This window comes from Triticum aestivum, chromosome 5A (genome assembly GCF_018294505.1).
Source record: "Triticum aestivum cultivar Chinese Spring chromosome 5A, IWGSC CS RefSeq v2.1, whole genome shotgun sequence".
NCBI classification, from domain to species: domain Eukaryota; kingdom Viridiplantae; phylum Streptophyta; class Magnoliopsida; order Poales; family Poaceae; genus Triticum; species Triticum aestivum.
In genome coordinates this window covers 395086068-395105379 of record NC_057806.1, presented here as the reverse complement: position 1 = coordinate 395105379, position 19312 = coordinate 395086068, and the positions used below count along the sequence as shown (strand labels likewise).

Below are 19312 nucleotides of genomic sequence, written 5' to 3'. Positions count from 1 at the left end.
GGCGCAGGGCTTCTGCCTGCTCGACGATCGAGGCAGGAGCAGTTTGACCACGATAGAGCTCAGAAAGAGATGGGGAAAGAGAGAGGAGCTCATCACGAACAGGAAAAAATAGACAACAGCGGAGGAGGAGCACGGATGCTCGCCTTGCTCACCTGGATCGAGGACGGCGGGCTTCAAGGTTCGAGCGAATCCTCACCCAGCTCACCGGGAAAGAAGCCAGCGACTTTGGCGTTGTCTGCCCCTTTGGACGTGTTCCAGCTTCAACGGATTCTCCCTCAGATCGAGGCCAGGGGCTTCGGTGCCGTCCGGATGAGACTTCCTCGTGGGTGCTCTGGAGCTACGACGAGTGCATGGGCAAGGATCAAGTCTAGAGCGGCCGCGCGTGGAGGCTTGATAGGGTTCCGAACAGAGGACGACATGGAGCTCGTTACAGCGACGTCATGCCTGGCCGTGCCGCCCGGATCGGTCGCACTGGTGGTCACGCTCCAGCCGGATGGCCAGGCACCAAGAGCCCAGGCGCCCAGCTACGTACGTACGAGGGACTTCGTCCAAGCGGTGGTACATGTACTACCTGACAAACAATCTACCTGAAATCTAAAAAGCGGCCGGCCACTAAATAGACAGAACGAGCGGCCGAACGAAAGCCGCTCGATCTCGTCCCGATCAACGCCGCGCGGTGTCCAGGTGTCCCCTGGTCGGGAGGTGGGGCCGCGCCGCTCAGACCCGCGTGTGGACCAGTCGCCTGGTCCGATTTGCGCCGCGCCCGCGAGATAAATCGTCCGTGGGACCCACATGTCATCGAGGATTAGGCAGTTCTCCAGCGTTTTAGCCGTCGTGCGTAGTGGGCGACGGTTTCGAATTTCATGCCATTACCCCGTCCACCCCCACCTCTCGCCGCCCATTCCTCCACTTTCCCCCTTTGCTTTCGCCGTTGGTTGGTGCTCGGAGGCGGTTCCAAATCCGCTGGGTTGTGGTCGACGGCGGGGCGCGCCGCGAGGGTCGTCGTACGCGGCGGCTCTGGTACTGCTCCTACGCGCGCTCCTCGTCTTCGTCCCTGTTTGTTTCTCTACTCGCCCGTCCTCCTTTTTTCGATGAGGTCGCTCGTTTTCCGGTGAGGTCGCGGTCGTTGTCAGGGAGGTCGAGGTCGCGGTCGGGGTTAGGGAGGTCGAACTCATTTTCCGGCGAGGTTGAGGTCACCCCAGCGGACTACTTCGTTTGGGAAACCGCCGGATTGGCAGGGATGGGTTAGGGTTGTGCTCATCCTGTCGTTTTTGAGTTGCAGTAGGGGGTGAGCTCGTGCATATGGTTCAGGGAGGATGAGTGGTTCGCGGCGATAGTGCCTCTTCTGTGGATTGAAGCTTCGCGGTGGATCTGGTGTTTTTGATGAGTGTTTTCCCCCGCGGTGTGCAACTCTGTCGCCCCTTGCGTGCAAATTAGGAGCAGCAGTAGACAATTTTTGAGATAATATAGCCAATCTGCCAGCCTTCTGGTGGTTCTCGTGGGTCATGTGTTTTTCTCCTCTTGTTTGTAATTAGGGACCATTACAGTGCAAATTAGTACCTGTGCAAATTAGGGACCATTACCTGTGCTAACCAACTAAGAGGGTGAAACTTGTATCACGGCCACTTTTTAGTTGGTAGACACTTGTGTTCCAGTTACACAAAATTCTATCCAGTTGGCTTCATTCATATAGTAGTTGGCTGTCCCTATGTTCTGCAGTTGCACCAATTTTTTGCTAGTTGGGTTTCTACATACTGTTCAGTTGCACAAGTTGCCTGCTCAGTTGGCTACATCACTTTTACTAGTTGGCTGTCCATATGTTCTACACCTGCACATGATTCTTTAGTTATTCTGTAAGTTGTATTAGATGTGCGCAATGTTGTGTGCAATGCATTGGCTGATTTCGTAGTTGGTGTTCAGAGATTTAAGTGGTTAGTTGCACAAAATTCTCCTCAGTTGGCTACGTCCATATAGTACTTGGCTGTCCATATGCTCTGTAGTTGCAGCAGTTGTTTTGGTCAGTTGGCTCACTGTTTTTGTGTGCAATGCATTGGCTGATTTCGTAGTTGGTGTTCAGAGATTTAAATGGTTAGTTGCAAAAAATTCTCCCCAGTTGGCTGCGTCCATATAGTACTTGGCTGTTCATATGCTCTGCAGTTGCAGCAGTTGTTTTGGTCAGTTGGCTCACTGTTTTTATACTAGGTGGTTGTCTATACTGTGTTCAGTTGCACAAGTTGCCTGCTCGGTTGGCTGCATCACTTTTACTAAGTTGGCTATTCATATGTTATACACTTGTGCCAGTTGCTCTACTTAGTTGGTTTTACTTAGTTGCATATGTTATACACTTTTACTAGTTGGCTGTTCCCCCCTCTGCTGTGTGCAACTAGGGACTCTTGTTTGTACAATTTTAGCACCAATGCTTGCCAATTTTCCAATATAATCTACCCAATCCACCAGCGTTGTGGTGGCTATGGTGGTTTATGTGTTATTCTCCTGCTTTTGTGCAACTAGGACCCCTTGATTTGTGCAAATTAGTACCAATGCTTGCCAATTTTCCATTTTAATTTTTCTCAATGTGCAAGTCTTTTGTTGTGGATGTGGTTGTTTTCATGTGTCTCCCTTCATGTTCAACTAGGGACGCTTTTTTCAGAATAAGTTATCTCACTGAGCTTGTTGCCTTTACTTAACTTTTTTCTGTCTAGGTATTACTTGTCACAGTTGGCAAGTAATAATTAGGCAAAAAAAAAGTTAGTTGGCTTATTTGACGTCCAGTTTGCACAAGGTTTACTGCCCAGTTGGCTGCATGATTGTAGTAGTTGGTTGTCCACATCTTCTAACTATGTTTTTTTGTTGTATTTCCTTCCGCAGGGCAAAAATGGTTATAATAGGAGGAGATGCGGGTGGCAATGAAGGAGATGTATTTTTATTCACTTTTTTTTCTTTTGTTTTTGAGTTGTTTTTCAACTTATGCATGTATGCTAATGTCTTTTTTTCATGTTTTCTTTTGGTTGCTTAATCAGCGTTCTGGAAGTCAACCTCTTCGCCGGAACTCGAAGCGTCCTGCTAATCGCCAGCCACGACTTGCGCAGAGTGTTGAGCAGGGAGAGGATGTTGAGGTAAGTGGCATGTTGATGACACAAGTCCATTTTTTGGTTTTGTTTGGGTCATATAACATTTTTTATTTTTTCCCATGCTCATGTTTTTTTCTTAGGATGCTGATCAGTTCCGTGTTGTAAAGCGGACTAGACGTGCAGCACTTGGCAAGAGAGCTGAGTCATCTTCTAGGGTAAGTAAAATCTCAAATATAAGTGTTTTTTCTCGCCTTTTTTTAGATAGTGATGAAATTATGCAGCAGTTCGGAACACTATTTTTTGTTTTTAGTCTGTCAATAACAACCTTTTGTAGTTGACATCTCTAGTCATTTTGATTTAAATACAGTTGACATTAGTTGGCATTAGTTGGCATCTTGTAGTTCACTAGTTGGCATGTTTTCATAGTTGACATCAGTGGTCATTTTTTTGTGCAGGCAGCAGTTGTTGGAGAAGCTGTCGCATCTTCCGCAGCAGATGCTGAGGTATGTGGGTTTTTTGTGTTTTTATGAGCTATTTGAATAGTTCTTTGCAAACCTTTTTTTTAGTTACTGTTTTTCTTGTGTTGCAATATCATTTCTTATTGTTGCACATACACTAGAACTTTTTGTAGCTGCCAGGTCTCGTTCTTTTTTTATTTACTGTTTTATTGTTGCACATTCAGTTGCACACTGGCAGTCTTTGCAGTTGTCCTCATGAGCTTTATTAGTTGCACAAATACATCATGATGATTGCTAGTTTTTTTTCATTCTTGTTTTTTCTCTTGTGTTTAATGTTTGTGTAATGCTTTCATTTTCTAATCAACAGGGCAGCGGCGAAGGAGTTGAGGTGGCTCCAGGGGAAGATGTGGAGCGACCATCACAAGCAGGCAGGATAAGGGCATCACCAGCGCGCTTTGCAAATTTCAACGCCTCTCTAACTCCACTACAGAAATCAGAGCTAGTTTCGAGGTCGGTCGGGGGGCTATTGAACTTATCAGACACACTTCCAGCGGACCTCACTAAGTTCCTGGTGCAGTCCTACCAGCCATAGACCTCTGAAATGGTTTTCCCAGGAAGGGGAAGGATCCGTGTCGATGCTGACAGTGTTCAGAGGGTATTTGATCTCCCAAACAAGGGTCCAAAAGTCAGATATTTAGTTGACAAGGATGCTACTAGGAGATTCAGACAGGCTTTCAACATAACTGGAAATTCTCATCCCCAGATCACTACATGGCTCAAGATGATTGAGCATATGGCTGGAAGAACGGATGACACATTTTTTATGGCCTGGCTTGCGGTTGCCTTCAGTACTTTTCTAGCACCAACCACGGCCTTGAAGCTCAGCCCAAAGTGTTATGGACTTGTGCTAGATCATCAAATGCTAAAGAATACAAACATCTGCCTCTTTGTAGCAGAACACATTAATGAAGCTTTCCGGAACATGGACCAGGAGAAGCAATTGTTTGCTACTGCTTGTATCACTTGATGGTTAGTGAAAACGATCACTTTTTTCCATCTGTTCCTGTTCTTTCTGTGCAGTTATAGTTTGCTGAAATTCTCATAACAATAACTGAACTTGGCTTTTTCTTTTGTTTGGGTCTAGTGCAGATACTATACCTTGATGCGCTCGTACATGACATCCCAGTAAGCAACTGCGCGATACGATCGAATGCATGGGATAGTACTCTAATTGCCAAGGTGATCAAGAAGGATACTATCTCTCCTGGTGTGTTCGGCAAATTACAAGTGAGTTCTTTTTTGTTTTTTTTCCAACAGTGTCTTCCTTCTATGTTCTTTTGATGTCTGGTCACTCTTTTTGGAAATTGCACAGAAAACTGTCATCAGTTGGCACAACAATGCATGTAGTTGCACAGATTATAGCTTTAAGTTTGGCAATCTGCACACATGTTTATTTTAAATTGGCACACCATCTTTTTTAAGTTGCACAGTTTTACTAATCTTGTTGCACAGATGTGTTGCATCAGTTGATAGGAACTTTTTTTTAGGTGCCATGTGTGTTGCACAGTTTTTGTGTCTTTGTTCAGTTGCATATATGTATAGTTGAATTTGTCTACCCCAGTATCTTGTTTGTAGTTGCACAGGTTGTAATGTGTGGTTTCATTCAACACACAAATCTATTTTGATAACCTTATTATTTTCTGTTTCTCTTTTTTTTACATCAGCTTAAAGAGGAGTATAGAGGCACGGAGCAGACACCACTGTTTGGTGGAATTTTGCAAGCTGAAGCATTTGTGGCATCCAAGTTACCAATAACATACAATCCGCAGGTTAGTGTTTTGCATACATAAACTTATATCACTTACCAATATTTTTTCTATTGGCTGGGATGTATGTTCAGTTGGACATGTATAACTTTTGTAGTTGCGAAAATTCAGAATTTAGTTGGCTGTGATGTATGTTCAGTTGCACATATAAGGTTTTGTAGTTGCACATGTTCTTTTGGATAGTCAAAGTGTTCATTTACAACCATTGTCATCAACTTTTGGCAGAAATGCATGGTTTTTACTTTGTGCCACAGTGCATGTGTAGTTGGCTAGAATCATGTTTTTAGTTGGTCAGAAAGTGTGTATTAGTCATTTTTACTTATCACATCATGGTCAGTTATAGACATTTTTACTTTTTATTATTTTTTCTAACTGAATCAGTACTGAATCTTTTTTGTGTTGATGCAGAAAAAGGCAAAAATTGCGAAAGTGGTCAATGAGCTATGCAAGGCTGTAACTGAACAGGTTGGCACCTTCATTAAAGAAGTTGCCAAGATTGATGACGAGGAACCAGATATTGATCCTTACGTACAGCAGCCATCAATGCAAACTGGGGCATCACGCCGTGCTCCAAAAAGAAAGAGACGGCGGTCAACTATACAAGAAGAAGAAGAATTTGTTGAGAATGATTCAGAAGAAGATGAGGAAATGGGAGCAGCGATAGATGCTGACGACGATGAGGAGACAGATGCGGATGAATCAGAGGAGGAGGACAAGGATGAGGATGACAATGAAGAAGATGCAGAGGAGGAGGAGGATGAGGAGGAAGAGGAGGAGGAGGAGGAGGACAAATAAGAAGAGGACAAAGGAGAGGAGGAGAACAAGGAAGAAGATAGTGATGCAGAGGAGGAGGAAGAAGAAGGTGAGGCCAGAGAGGGGGACGGGGACAAAGGGGCAGCAGTTGATGGCAGTGAGAGGGGAGAAGACAAAGGCGCAGCAGCTGATGGCAGTGAGAGGGAAGAAGACGAGGATGAAGAAGACGAGGATGATTATGGTGATGATAAAGGGGGATCCGATGGAGGCAGCGACAGCAGCGATGACGATGATGATGACAACGCTCCTGGTTCTGGTGGTACAGGTGGCAACACATCCAGGAGGACTAGCACTCACGCCACCCCTGCGAGCAGCAGCAATTCATTGAGTAGCAGGAGCACACTATAGTTGTTGATTGACAAGACTTGCTGGAAAGACAAGGATTTGCCAAAGTTAAAGAAAAATGACGAAGCAGAGTCTCAGGGAAGCATTGATATGTTCAAGCTCTGCAACTTGAAGCCAGCTTTACCAACCACCTTTCCCGTGCCAGATTTCAGCGACAAAGATATGTGTGAGAAGATCAACTTTGCCATTGACAAGAGTCTGTTCTTATCAACTGAAGCTGAAAAGAATCAAATTGACATGGAGGAAGCAGGAAAGGGTCTTGACTGGGTTCATTCAAAGGAAAAATACAAGGAATATTTAAAGTTGCTCCCAGACCTAAGCTCCAGCAAGAGCAAGGCAGCATCCACGGCAAACCCTCACGTGGTCCAGAAGTGTAAAGCAGTTTCAATGAAGAAGAATCTGCAGTTGCCTCAAACCAAGGAGAAGATGGTGAGTGAAGTTGCTGAAGTAAATATGGTCAAGGAAGCTGTGCTTCAAACTGATATGCCAACAGTAGTGAGCAGAGAGCCAACCAATGTCAGAGAAGTTCAACAGATCAAGGGGAAGACTCCCCTTTCAACAGTCGCACCAAAACCACCTAAGCAGAAGATTGTCAAGTTTGCCAGGGGCGCAAAGGGGGAACAGGCCACAAAAGATTTGGGATTCAGAGACGAGAGAGAGCTGCGAGCCGCAGCCATTGATGCAGGGGTGCCAAGTTCTGCCAGGTTGCTGCCAACTCAGACTGGAAAGATACCAATTACAGATACCAGTGTGCCAACTGATTGTTGGGGAACGTAGCAGAAATTCAAAATTTTCCTACGTGTCACCAAGATCTATCTATGGAGAGACCAGCAACGAGTAGAAAGAGAGTGCATCTACATACCCTTGTAGATCGCTAAGCGGAAGCGTTCAAGAGAACGGGGTTGAAGGAGTCGTACTCGTCGTGATTCAAATCATCGATGATCAAGTGCCGAACGCACGGCACCTCCGCGTTCAACACACGTACAGCCCGGTGACGTCTCCCACGCCTTGATCCAGCAAGGAGAGAGGGAGAGGTTGAGGAAGACTCCATCCAACAGCAGCACAACGGCGTGGTGGTGATGGAGGAGCGTGGCAATCCAGCAGGGCTTCGCCAAGCACCACGGGAGAGGAGGACGACTTGGGAGAGGGGGAGGGCTGCGCCAGAACTTCGTGTTCAGCTCCCATGCGTCTCTCCACTATATATAGGGGTGGAGAGGCTGGTTTCTTGCCCTCCAAGTCCATTGGGGCGTTGGCCAAGGTGGGAGGAAAGAAATCCCATCATTTCCTTCCTCACCGATTGTTATCCCCCCTTTTTAGGGATCTTGATCTTATCCCTTCGGGATATGATCTTATTCCTTCTAAGGGGGATCTTGGTGCGCCTTGACCAGGGGTGTGGGGCCTTGCCCCCACTACCCACGTTCATGTGGGCCCCCCATGCAGGTGGGCCCCACTCCGGAACCTTCTAAAACCTTCCCGGTACAATACCGAAAAATTCCGAACATTTTCCGGTGGCCAAAATAGGACTTCCCATATATAAATCTTTACCTCCGGACCATTCCAGAACTCCTCGTGACGTCCGGGATCTCATCCGGGACTCCGAACAACATTCGGTAACCACATACAAACTTCCTTTATAACCCTAGCGTCATCGAACCTTAATTGTGTAGACCCTACGGGTTCGGGAGACATGTAGACATGACCGAGACGTTCTCCGGTCAATAACCAACAGCGGGATCTGGATACCCATGATGGCTCCCACATGTTCCACGATGATCTCATCGGACGAACCACGATGTCAAGGACTTAATCAATCCCGTATTCAATTCCCTTTGTCTATCGGTATGTTACTTGCCCGAGATTCGATCGTCGGTATCCAATACCTTGTTCAATCTCGTTACCGGCAAGTCACTTTACTCGTTCCGTAACACATCATCCCGTGATCAACTCCTTGGTCACATTGCGCATATGATGATGTCCTACCGAGTGGGCCCAGAGATACCTCTCCGTTTACACGGAGTGACAAATCCCAGTCTCGATCCGCATAAAACAATAGATACTTTCGGAGATACCTGTAGTGCACCTTTATAGTCACCCAGTTACGTTGTGACATTTGATACACCCAAAGCACTCCTACGGTATCCAGGAGTTACACGCTCTCATGGTCAAAGGAAGAGATAGTTGACATTGGCAAAGCTCTAGCAAACGAACTACACGATCTTTGTGCTAGGCTTAGGATTGGGTCTTGTCCATCACATCATTCTCCTAATGATGTGATCCCGTTATCAACGACATCCAATGTCCATAGCCAGGAAACCATGACTATCTGTTGATCACAACGAGCTAGTCAACTAGAGGCTCACTAGGGACATATTGTGGTCTATGTATTCACACGTGTATTACGATTTCCGGATAATACAGTTATAGCATGAATAAAAGACAATTATCATGAACAAGGAAATATAATAATAACACTTTTATTATTGCCTCTAGGGCATATTTCCAACAGTCTCCCACTTGCACTAGAGTCAATAATCTGGTTCACATCGCCATGTGATTAACACTCATAGGTCACATCACCATGTGACTAATACCCAAGAGTTTTAGGTTTGATCATGTTGCTTGTGAGAGAGGTTTTAGTCAACGGGTCCGAACTTTTCAGATCCGTGTGTGCTTTACAAATCTCTATGTCATCTCCTAGATGTAGCTACCACGCTCTATTTGGAGCTATTCCAAATAACTGTTCTACTTGGAGCTATTCTAAATTGTTGCCCCATAATACGTATCCGGTATCTCTTCTTAGAGCTATCCGGATAGGTGTTAAGCTTGCATCGACGTAACCTTTACGACGAACTCTTTTACCACCTCCATAATCGAGAAAATTCCTTAGTCCACTAGTTACCAAGGATAACTTTAACCGCTGTCTGTGATCCATTCATGGATCACTCTTGTACCCCTTGACTGACTCATGGCAAGGCACACTTCAGGTGCGGTACTCAGCATGGCATACTGTAGAGCCTATGTCTTAAGCATAGGGGACGACCTTTGTCCTTTCTCTCTATTCTGCCGAGGTCGAGCTTTAAGTCTTAACTTCGTACCTTGCAACTCAGGCAGGAACTCCTTCTTTGACTGGTCCATCTTGAACACCTTCAAGATCATGTCAAGGTATGTGCTCATTTGAAAGTATTATTAAGCATTTTGATCTATCCTTATAGATCTTGATGCTCAATGTTCAAGTAGCTTAATCCAGGCTTTCCATTGAAAAACACTTTCAAAATAACCCTATATGCTTTCCAGAAATTCTACGTCATTTCTGATCAACAATATGTCAACAACATATACTCATCAGAAATTCTATAGTGCTCCCACTCACTTCTTTGGAAATACAAGTTTCTCATAAACTTTGTACAAACCCAAAATCTTTGATCATCTCATCAAAGCGTACATTCCAACTCCGAGATGCTTACTCCAGTCCTTAGAAGGATCGCTGGAGCTAGCATACCTTTTAGCATCCTTAGGATCGACAAAACTTTTCTGATTGTATTGCATACAACCTTTCCTTACGAAAACTGGTAAGGAAACTTGTCTTGACATCCATCTGCCAGATTTCATAAATGCAGCTAATGCTAACATGATTCCGACGGACTTAAGCATCGCTACGGATGAGAAAATCTCATCGTAGTCAACTCCTTGAACTTGTGAAAAACTCTTCGCCACAAGTCGAGCTTCATAGACGGTGACATTATCGTCCACGTCCGTCTTCTTCTTAAAGATCAATTTATCTCAATGGCTTGCCGATCATCGGGCAAGTCCACCAAAGTCCATGCTTTGTTCTGATACATGGATCCTATCTCGGATTTCATGGCTTCTAACCATTTGTCGGAATTTGGGCCCACCATCGCTTCTCCATAGCTCGTAGGTTCATTGTTGTCTAGCAACATGACCTTCAAGACAGGATTACCGTACCACTCTGAAGTAGTACGCATCCTTGTCACCCTACGAGGTACGGTAGTGACTTGATCCGAAGTTTCATGATCACTATCATAAGCTTCTACTTCAATTGGTGTAGGTGCCATAGGAACAACTTCCTGTGCCCTAATACACACTGGTTGAAGTGATGGTTTAATAACCATATCAAGTCTCCACCATCCTCCCACTCAATTCTTTCGAGAGAAACCTTTCTTCGAGAAAGGACTCGATTCAAGAAACAATTCATATTGCTTTCGGATCTGAATTAGGAGGTATACCCAACTGTTTTGGGTGTCCTATGAAGATGCATTTTATCCGCTTTGGATTCGAGCTTAATCCTGAAACTTTTTCACATAAGCGTCGCAGCCCCAAACCTTTAAGAAACGACAACTTAGGTTTCTCTAAACCATAATTCATACGGTGTCATCTCATCGGAATTACGTGGTGCCCTATTTAAAGTGAATGTGGTTGTCTCTAATGCCTAACCCATGAAACTATCGTGGCAATTTGATAAGAGACATCATGGTATGCATCATATCCAATAGGGTGCAACTATGATGTTCGGACACACCATCACACTATGGTGTTCCAGGCGGTATTAATTGCGAAACAATTTCCACAATGTCTTAATTGTGTGCCAAAACTCGTGACTCAGATATTCATCTCTATGATCATATCATAGACATTTTATCCTCTTGTCACAATGATCTTCAACTTCACTCTGAAATTACTTGAACCATTCAATAATTCAGACTTGTGTTTCATCAAGTAAATATACTCAACATTTACTCGAATCATCTGTGAAGTAAGAACATAACCATATTCACTGCATGCCTCAGCACTCATTGGACTGCACACATCAAAATGTGTTGCTTCCAACAAGTTGCTATCTTGTTCCATCTTACTGAAACCGAGGCTTTTCAGTCATCTTGTCCATGTGGTATGATTTGCATATCTCAAGTGATTCAAAATCAAGTGAGTCTAAAAGATCCATCTGCATGGAGTTTCTTCATGCGTATACACCAATAGACATGGTTCGCATGTCTCAAACTTTTCTAAAACGAGTGAGTCCAAAGATCCATCAACATGGAGCTTCTTCATGCGTTTTATACCATTATGACTTACATGGCAGTGCCACAAGTAAGTGGTACTATCATTACTATCTTATATCTTTTGGCATGAAAATGTGTATCATTATGATCGAGATTCAATAAACCATTCCTTTAGGTGCAAGACCATTGAAGGTTTTATTCAAATAAATAGAGTAATCATTATTCTCCTTAAATGAATAACCGTATTGCGATAGACATAATCCAATCATGTCTATGCTCAACGCAAGCACCAAATGACAATTATTCAGGTTTAATACTAATCTTGATGGTAGAGGGAGTGTGCGATGTTTGATCACATCAAACTTGGAAACACTTCCAACACATATCGTCAGCTCACCTTTAGCTAGTCTCCGTTTATTCCGTAGCTCTTTATTTCGAGTTACTAACACTTAGCAATCGAACCGGTATCTTATACCCTGGTGCTACTAGGAGTACTAGTAAAGTACACATTAAAATAATGTATATCCAATATACTTCTATCGACCTTGCCAGCCTTCTTATCTACCAAGTATCTAGGGTAATTCTGCTCTAGCGGCTATTCCCCTTATCACAGAAGCACTTAGTCTCGGGTTTGGGTTCAACCTCGGGTTTCTTCACTGGTGCAGCAGCTGATTTGCCGTTTCATGAAGTATCCCTTCTTGCCCTTGCCCTTCTTGAAACTAGTGGTTTCACCAACCATCAACAATTGATGCTCCTTCTTGATTTCTACTTTCACGGTGTCAAACATCGTGAATACCTCAAGGATCATCATGTCTATCCCTGATATGTTATAGTTCATCACGAAGCTCTAGCAGCTTGGTGGCAATGACTTTGGAGAAACATCACCATCTTATCTGGAAGATCAACTCCCACTCGATTCAAGTGATTGTTGCACTCAGACAATCTGAGCACAAGCTCAACGATTGAGCTTTTCTCCCTTAGTTTGCAGGCTAAGAAAATCGTCGGAGGTCTCATACCTCTTGACGTGGGCACGAGCCTGAAATCCCAATTTCAGCCCTCGAAACATCTCATATGTTCCGCGACGTTTCGAAAAACGTCTTTGGTGCCTCAACTCTAAACCGTTTAACTGAACTATCACGTAGTTATCAAAACGTGTATGTCCGATGTACGCAACATCCACAAATGACGTTTGGGGTTCAGCACACTGAGCGGTGCATTAAGGACATAAGCTTTCTACTGTCCGCATAATTGCTACTGTCAACTTTCAACTATATTTTCTCTAGGAACATAACTAAAACAGTAGAACTATAGCGTGAACTACGACATAATTTGCAAAAGGTCTTTTGACTATGTTCAGGATAATTAAGTTCATCTTATGAACTCCCACTCAGATAGACATCCCTCTGGTCATCTAAGTGATCACATGATCCGAGTCAACTAGCCCGTGTCCGATCATCACGTGAGACGGACTAGTTAACGTCGGTGAACATCTTCATGTTGATCGTATCTACTATACGACTCATGCTCGACCTTTCGGTCTCCGTGTTCCGAGGCCATGTCTGCACATGCTAGGCTCGTCAAGTTAACCCTAAGTGTTTTTGCTGTGTAAAACTGTCTTACACCCGTTGTATGTGAACGTAAGAATCCATCACACCCGATCATCACGTGGTGCTTAGAAGCGACGAACTGTAGCAACGGTGCACAGTTAGGGGAGAACACTTCTTGAAATTTTGTAAGGGATCATCTTATTTACTACCGTCGTCCTAAGTAAACAAGATGCATAAACATGATAAACATCACATGCAATCAAATAGTGTAGTGACATGATATGGCCAATATCATATAGCTCCTTTGATCTTCATCTTCGGGGCTCCATGATCATCTTGTCACCGGCATGACACCATGATCTCCATCATCGTGTCTTCATGAAGTTGTCACACCAACGACTACTTCTACTTCTATGACTAACGCGTTTAGCAATAAAGTAAAGTAGTTTACATGGCGTTCTTCAATGACACGCAGGTCATACAATAAATAAAGACAACTCCTATGGCTCCTGCCGGTTGTCATACTCATCGACATGCAAGTCGTGAATCCTATTACAAGAACATGATCAATCTCATACATCACATATTATTCACCACATTCTTGTTGGCCATATCACATCACAAAGCATACCCTGCAAAAACAAGTTAGACGTCCTCTAATTGTTGTTGCATGTTTTACGTGGCTGCTATGGGTTTCTAGTAAGAACGTTTCTTACCTACGCAAGACCACAACGTGATATGCCAATTGCTATTTACCCTTCATAAGGACCCTTTTCATCGAATCCGTTCCGACTAAAGTGGGAGAGACTGGCACCCGCTAGCCACCTTATGCACCAAGTGCATGTCAATCGGTGGAACCTGTCTCACGTAAGAGTACGTGTAAGGTCGGTCCGGGCCGCTTCATCCCACAATACCGTCGAAACAAGATTGGACTAGTAACGGTAAGCATATTGAACAACATCAACGCCCACAACTACTTTGTGTTCTACTCGTGCAAAGAATCTACGCAATAGACCTAGCTCATGATGCCACTGTTGGGGAACGTAGCAGAAATTCAAAATTTTCCTACGTGTCACCAAGATCTATCTATGGAGAGACCAGCAACGAGTAGAAAGAGAGTGCATCTACATACCCTTGTAGATCGCTAAGCGGAAGCGTTCAAGAGAACGGGGTTGAAGGAGTCGTACTCGTCGTGATTCAAATCATCGATGATCAAGTGCCGAACGCACGGCACCTCCGCGTTCAACACACGTACAGCCCGGTGACGTCTCCCACGCCTTGATCCAGCAAGGAGAGAGGGAGAGGTTGAGGAAGACTCCATCCAACAGCAGCACAACGGCGTGGTGGTGATGGAGGAGCGTGGCAATCCAGCAGGGCTTCGCCAAGCACCACGGGAGAGGAGGACGACTTGGGAGAGGGGGAGGGCTGCGCCAGAACTTCGTGTTCAGCTCCCATGCGTCTCCCCACTATATATAGGGGTGGAGGGGCTGGTTTCTTGCCCTCCAAGTCCATTGGGGCGTTGGCCAAGGTGGGAGGAAAGAAATCCCATCATTTCCTTCCTCACCGATTGTTATCCCCCCTTTTTAGGGATCTTGATCTTATCCCTTCGGGATATGATCTTATTCCTTCTAAGGGGGGATCTTGGTGCGCCTTGACCAGGGGTGTGGGGCCTTGCCCCCACTACCCACGTTCATGTGGGTCCCCCCATGCAGGTGGGCCCCACTCCGGAACCTTCTAGAACCTTCCCGGTACAATACCGAAAAATCCCGAACATTTTCCGGTGGCCAAAATAGGACTTCCCATATATAAATCTTTACCTCCGGACCATTCCGGAACTCCTCGTGACGTCCGGGATCTCATCCGGGACTCCGAACAACATTCGGTAACCACATACAAACTTCCTTTATAACCCTAGCGTCATCGAACCTTAAGTGTGTAGACCCTACGGGTTCGGGAGACATGTAGACATGACCGAGACGTTCTCCGGTCAATAACCAACAGCGGGATCTGGATACCCATGATGGCTCCCACATGTTCCACGATGATCTCATCGGACGAACCACGATGTCAAGGACTTAATCAATCCCGTATTCAATTCCCTTTGTCTATCGGTATGTTACTTGCCCGAGATTCGATCGTCGGTATCCAATACCTTGTTCAATCTCGTTACCGGCAAGTCACTTTACTCGTTCCGTAACACATCATCCCGTGATCAACTCCTTGGTCACATTGCGCATATGATGATGTCCTACCGAGTGGGCCCAGAGATACCTCTCCGTTTACACGGAGTGACAAATCCCAGTCTCGATCCGCATAAAACAATAGATACTTTCGGAGATACCTGTAGTGCACCTTTATAGTCACCCAGTTACGTTGTGACGTTTGATACACCCAAAGCACTCCTACGGTATCCAGGAGTTACACGCTCTCATGGTCAAAGGAAGAGATACTTGACATTGGCAAAGCTCTAGCAAACGAACTACACGATCTTTGTGCTAGGCTTAGGATTGGGTCTTGTCCATCACATCATTCTCCTAATGATGTGATCCCGTTATCAACGACATCCAATGTCCATAGCCAGGAAACCATGACTATCTGTTGATCACAACGAGCTAGTCAACTAGAGGCTCACTAGGGACATATTGTGGTCTATGTATTCACACGTGTATTACGATTTCCGGATAATACAGTTATAGCATGAATAAAAGACAATTATCATGAACAAGGAAATATAATAATAACACTTTTATTATTGTCTCTAGGGCATATTTCCAACACTGATGTGTCAGTTAGCAGTATGGTCACAGTCAAAACCACCACAGCTGGTCAGGAAGGCACCACTGCAACTGCAAGTCCCAAGGTGCCTACTGATAGAGATGCTTCAATGCCAAACACAAAAGGAGGTGATCCAACTATCAAAGTGCCGTCCCCAAGAGTTGTCTTTCAGCAACCATTAACACAAGAGGAGGTGTTCGACATTATAAGTAGGTGCAAGCCTCCAAGGCCGCCAACTACAACACTATTGCGAACCAAGTCAGCGAATGATGCACCCATGTTTGTGCCGCAAGGAGATGCCCTGGTCCTTGAACCCTTACGAAGATCAAACTCTTATCATGGTGACGGGTTCTGCGATGCACCATCTTTTGACCTCGGCATAGATGGTGATGCTCCAGCACCTGCTCCAGCAGTAGATACAGCGGAAGCCGGTGTGATTAGCATTGATGAGTGTGAGTTAGACCCAGCAGCTGTGAATGAAGGATGTGATGCTGCTGATGTTGGCAAGGCAATAGCTCAAGAACTAGATGTTGGTTCACCAGAGAATTGCCACACCCCGATATGCGCAGAACCAGAACTTGGCACGAGCAGTTCTTCGGGGCCACCTCTTGCACGAAGACAGAGGAGGGTAAGAAGGCCCGCAGCATCTCAAAGGTCTCCATTCATCGACTACAACAAGAACAAGACTTTCAGCACCAATGAGGTAGTGAACAAGCTTTACGCTGCCCTCTTGTATTGGGTCAGGCATCACAAAGGAGCAAATGATGGAGCTACCAGGTAAACTAACTCCCCACAGCCTACATACATATCTTTTTCAGTTGCATAGCACCAGCCACTTAGTTGCACAGAAAGCATAGTATGTTGCACAGAACAGGGCTTTTAGTTGCACACTGTTCTTTTTTCATTTTCATGCACATTTTTTTGCTGTTGTGACCCTTCGAGCTAACTTGTCTTTTTATTGCTTTCAAAAAAAATCAGCCCTGAGATAATTAGGTATGGTGCTTTCTACATTTCTTTAAAGGAGTTAGTTGATTCGATGAAGCCGGTTCAATGGTTGTCAAAAATTGTTATTGAGACTGGAATCTTGCACATCATGGATAACTTACCAGAAGGGTCAAAGAAGGTTGTTATGCCACTGAGGTTTTCTGTAAGTTTTTTCAAAACCTTCTTTTTACCCTCATCTTTGTTCTGTAGCACTTTTCGTTGACCATTTGAGGGAGGCCTTTCACCTACTAAGGAGTTTTGAGCCATGTTTTATAATCTCTGCAGATAAAATTACAGCAAGGGATCCACAATGTGAATGAGATGAACAAGATGTTTGATTACAAGAACCGTCTCGACAAGAAAGACTTAGTGAGTGTTGTGCCCACATCATCAATCTTTTTTTAGTTGGCACCCACAGCATGTCCAGTTGCACATGACACATCTGTTAGTTGGCAGATACTTGTTGCAACCCGTTTTTAACTTGACCAAGTCTTTTACTGTTTTTTTTAACTACATCTTGTATTTTTGTGTCTGAAATCGTTCACGCTTGCAGGTCATGCTGCCAGTGCTCGAGTGCGCAGATGTAACCGATAAGGACGGAGGGAGGCATTATTGGGTCTTCAGTGTCAACTTGAGGGACGGACGCTTCGAAGTTCTTGATTCAAGCAGGACGCTAGAGAACATTGAGCTGATGAACAACGCCTCTACCATTGCGGGGGCAGTACGCCAGCTATGGAGGAAGCATTACCCAAAGTTCAGCATCGAGCACTTCCAGATTATTGACATTGACGTACCGAAGCAGCTTGGCAAGTAAGACAATAAGCATTTCATTCCTTCTCAATCAAATACAATCATTTTGTAGTTTTTAAATTTTTCTACATGTGCAATCTTTAGTATTTTTAAGACACAGTACTAGTCTTCAATCTGTATTATCATTTTTATGAGTTTCTAATGGATTATCTAGCTAGTTGCAGAGTGGCGCGTAAGTAGTTGCAAAGTGGCACATAATGAGTTGCAGTAGAACACAAGCAGTTGCACAGTAGGACATAAGTAGTTGCACAGAGTGCATTACCTTTTTTTGGTTTTAATTTTATGTGACAATTTTTTTTGCCCATTTTTTGCAGTAATGAGTGTGGGTTGTTCGCACTGCTTAACGCCACCGAGTGGAATGGTAGCCAACTGCCCAACTACGACCCCAAGGAAGTACTCAACATCAGGAAGAAGCTGACGTATGATTGGGTCACCAGCGTGCACAACACCGCCCCATGGAGGAAGTTGCTGAGATACGACAAGGAGTAGGTCAGTACTTTTTTTCCGGCTCCATGGAGGAAGTTTCTGGTTTGTACAATTTTATTAAGTAGATTTTGTAGTTGCACACTGCTAGTAATTGCGTTTTGCAACTCAATATCATCACTTTTGTTGATACATTAGGAGCACTGTATATACAATTGTTCAACAACTAAATATTTAACCTTTTTCCTTTTCCCTTTTTGTTTTGTTGCAATGATCTGTAGGTTTCCGTTTCACAAGGAGCTCTTTTCAGATTTTTCTGCACATAATTGGATGCTACATTTGAGCAGGAAAATCCAGGTGAAAGAAGAAAGAAGAATTGAAGGACAGATTATAGTTATATATTTTTCATCGCCGTTTATGTTTCTAGATCTGGTATATTTGAACATATTAATATGGTTTGCAATAGGTGTGGGACCAGAATATATGCGTGGGACAAGATTTGTGTGTGAATATGTTAATATGGTTTGTGGCTTCATTAGCCATGGACAAAAGTTCCTATGTTTTTCCTGTTGCACTACAGATTTCTGGTTTTCGCTAGAATAGACGTCTCAATTTCCAGGATTTCCACTTGGCCAGCATACATATTCAGTTGGACATTCAATGCTTTTAGTTGGCTAGAATAGATGTCTCAGCTGGCCAGATTGCATTTTTTCAGTTTTGTGGCCAACATGCATGTTCAGTTGGACAGTTAATGCATTCAGTTGGCTAGAATAGATGTCTTAGTTGCCTAGAATAGATGTCTTAGTTGGTCATCAGTTTTTGGCCAACATGCATATTTAGTTGGCCAGAAAACATGTTTTTTATTTTCACATATACTACATTTTTTCCAAAGTGTTCACTCAGAAACATGTATTGCCAGATATATGTTTTTAGTTGGCAGGATACATGTTTAGTTGGCCAGGATACATGTTCAGTTGGCTGGGATGCATGTTTAGTTGCACATTTATGAATTTTTCGTTGCACATGTTCAACAAAGCATTGGGCAGTCAATTTTTTGTTCATTTTGCAAATAATAACTAGAAGTTGGCTTTTAATCATGTTTTAATTGGTCAGATAACTCGTTTTTAGTTGGCTTGTTTTTAACACATCCAGGTGGTAGTTTTTGGTATGTTTAACACATCCAGCATGTTTAACATCTGGTGTGATGTGCCAGATTCACCTCTTTTTTGAAGCAGATTCTCC

The 19312-nt window shown here is 44.1% G+C and overlaps 1 long non-coding RNA gene across 1 annotated transcript; it reads left to right on the top strand.

Annotated features, from left to right (window-relative positions):
• Nucleotides 1–2890: 2890 nt before the first annotated feature.
• LOC123106984 (uncharacterized) lies at nt 2891–3265 on the top strand. The gene is made up of 3 exons (XR_006451561.1): nt 2891–2917; nt 3021–3116; nt 3212–3265. It is a non-coding gene; the product is annotated as an uncharacterized lncRNA (long non-coding RNA).
• The last annotated feature ends 16047 nt before the right edge of the window (nt 3266–19312 follow it).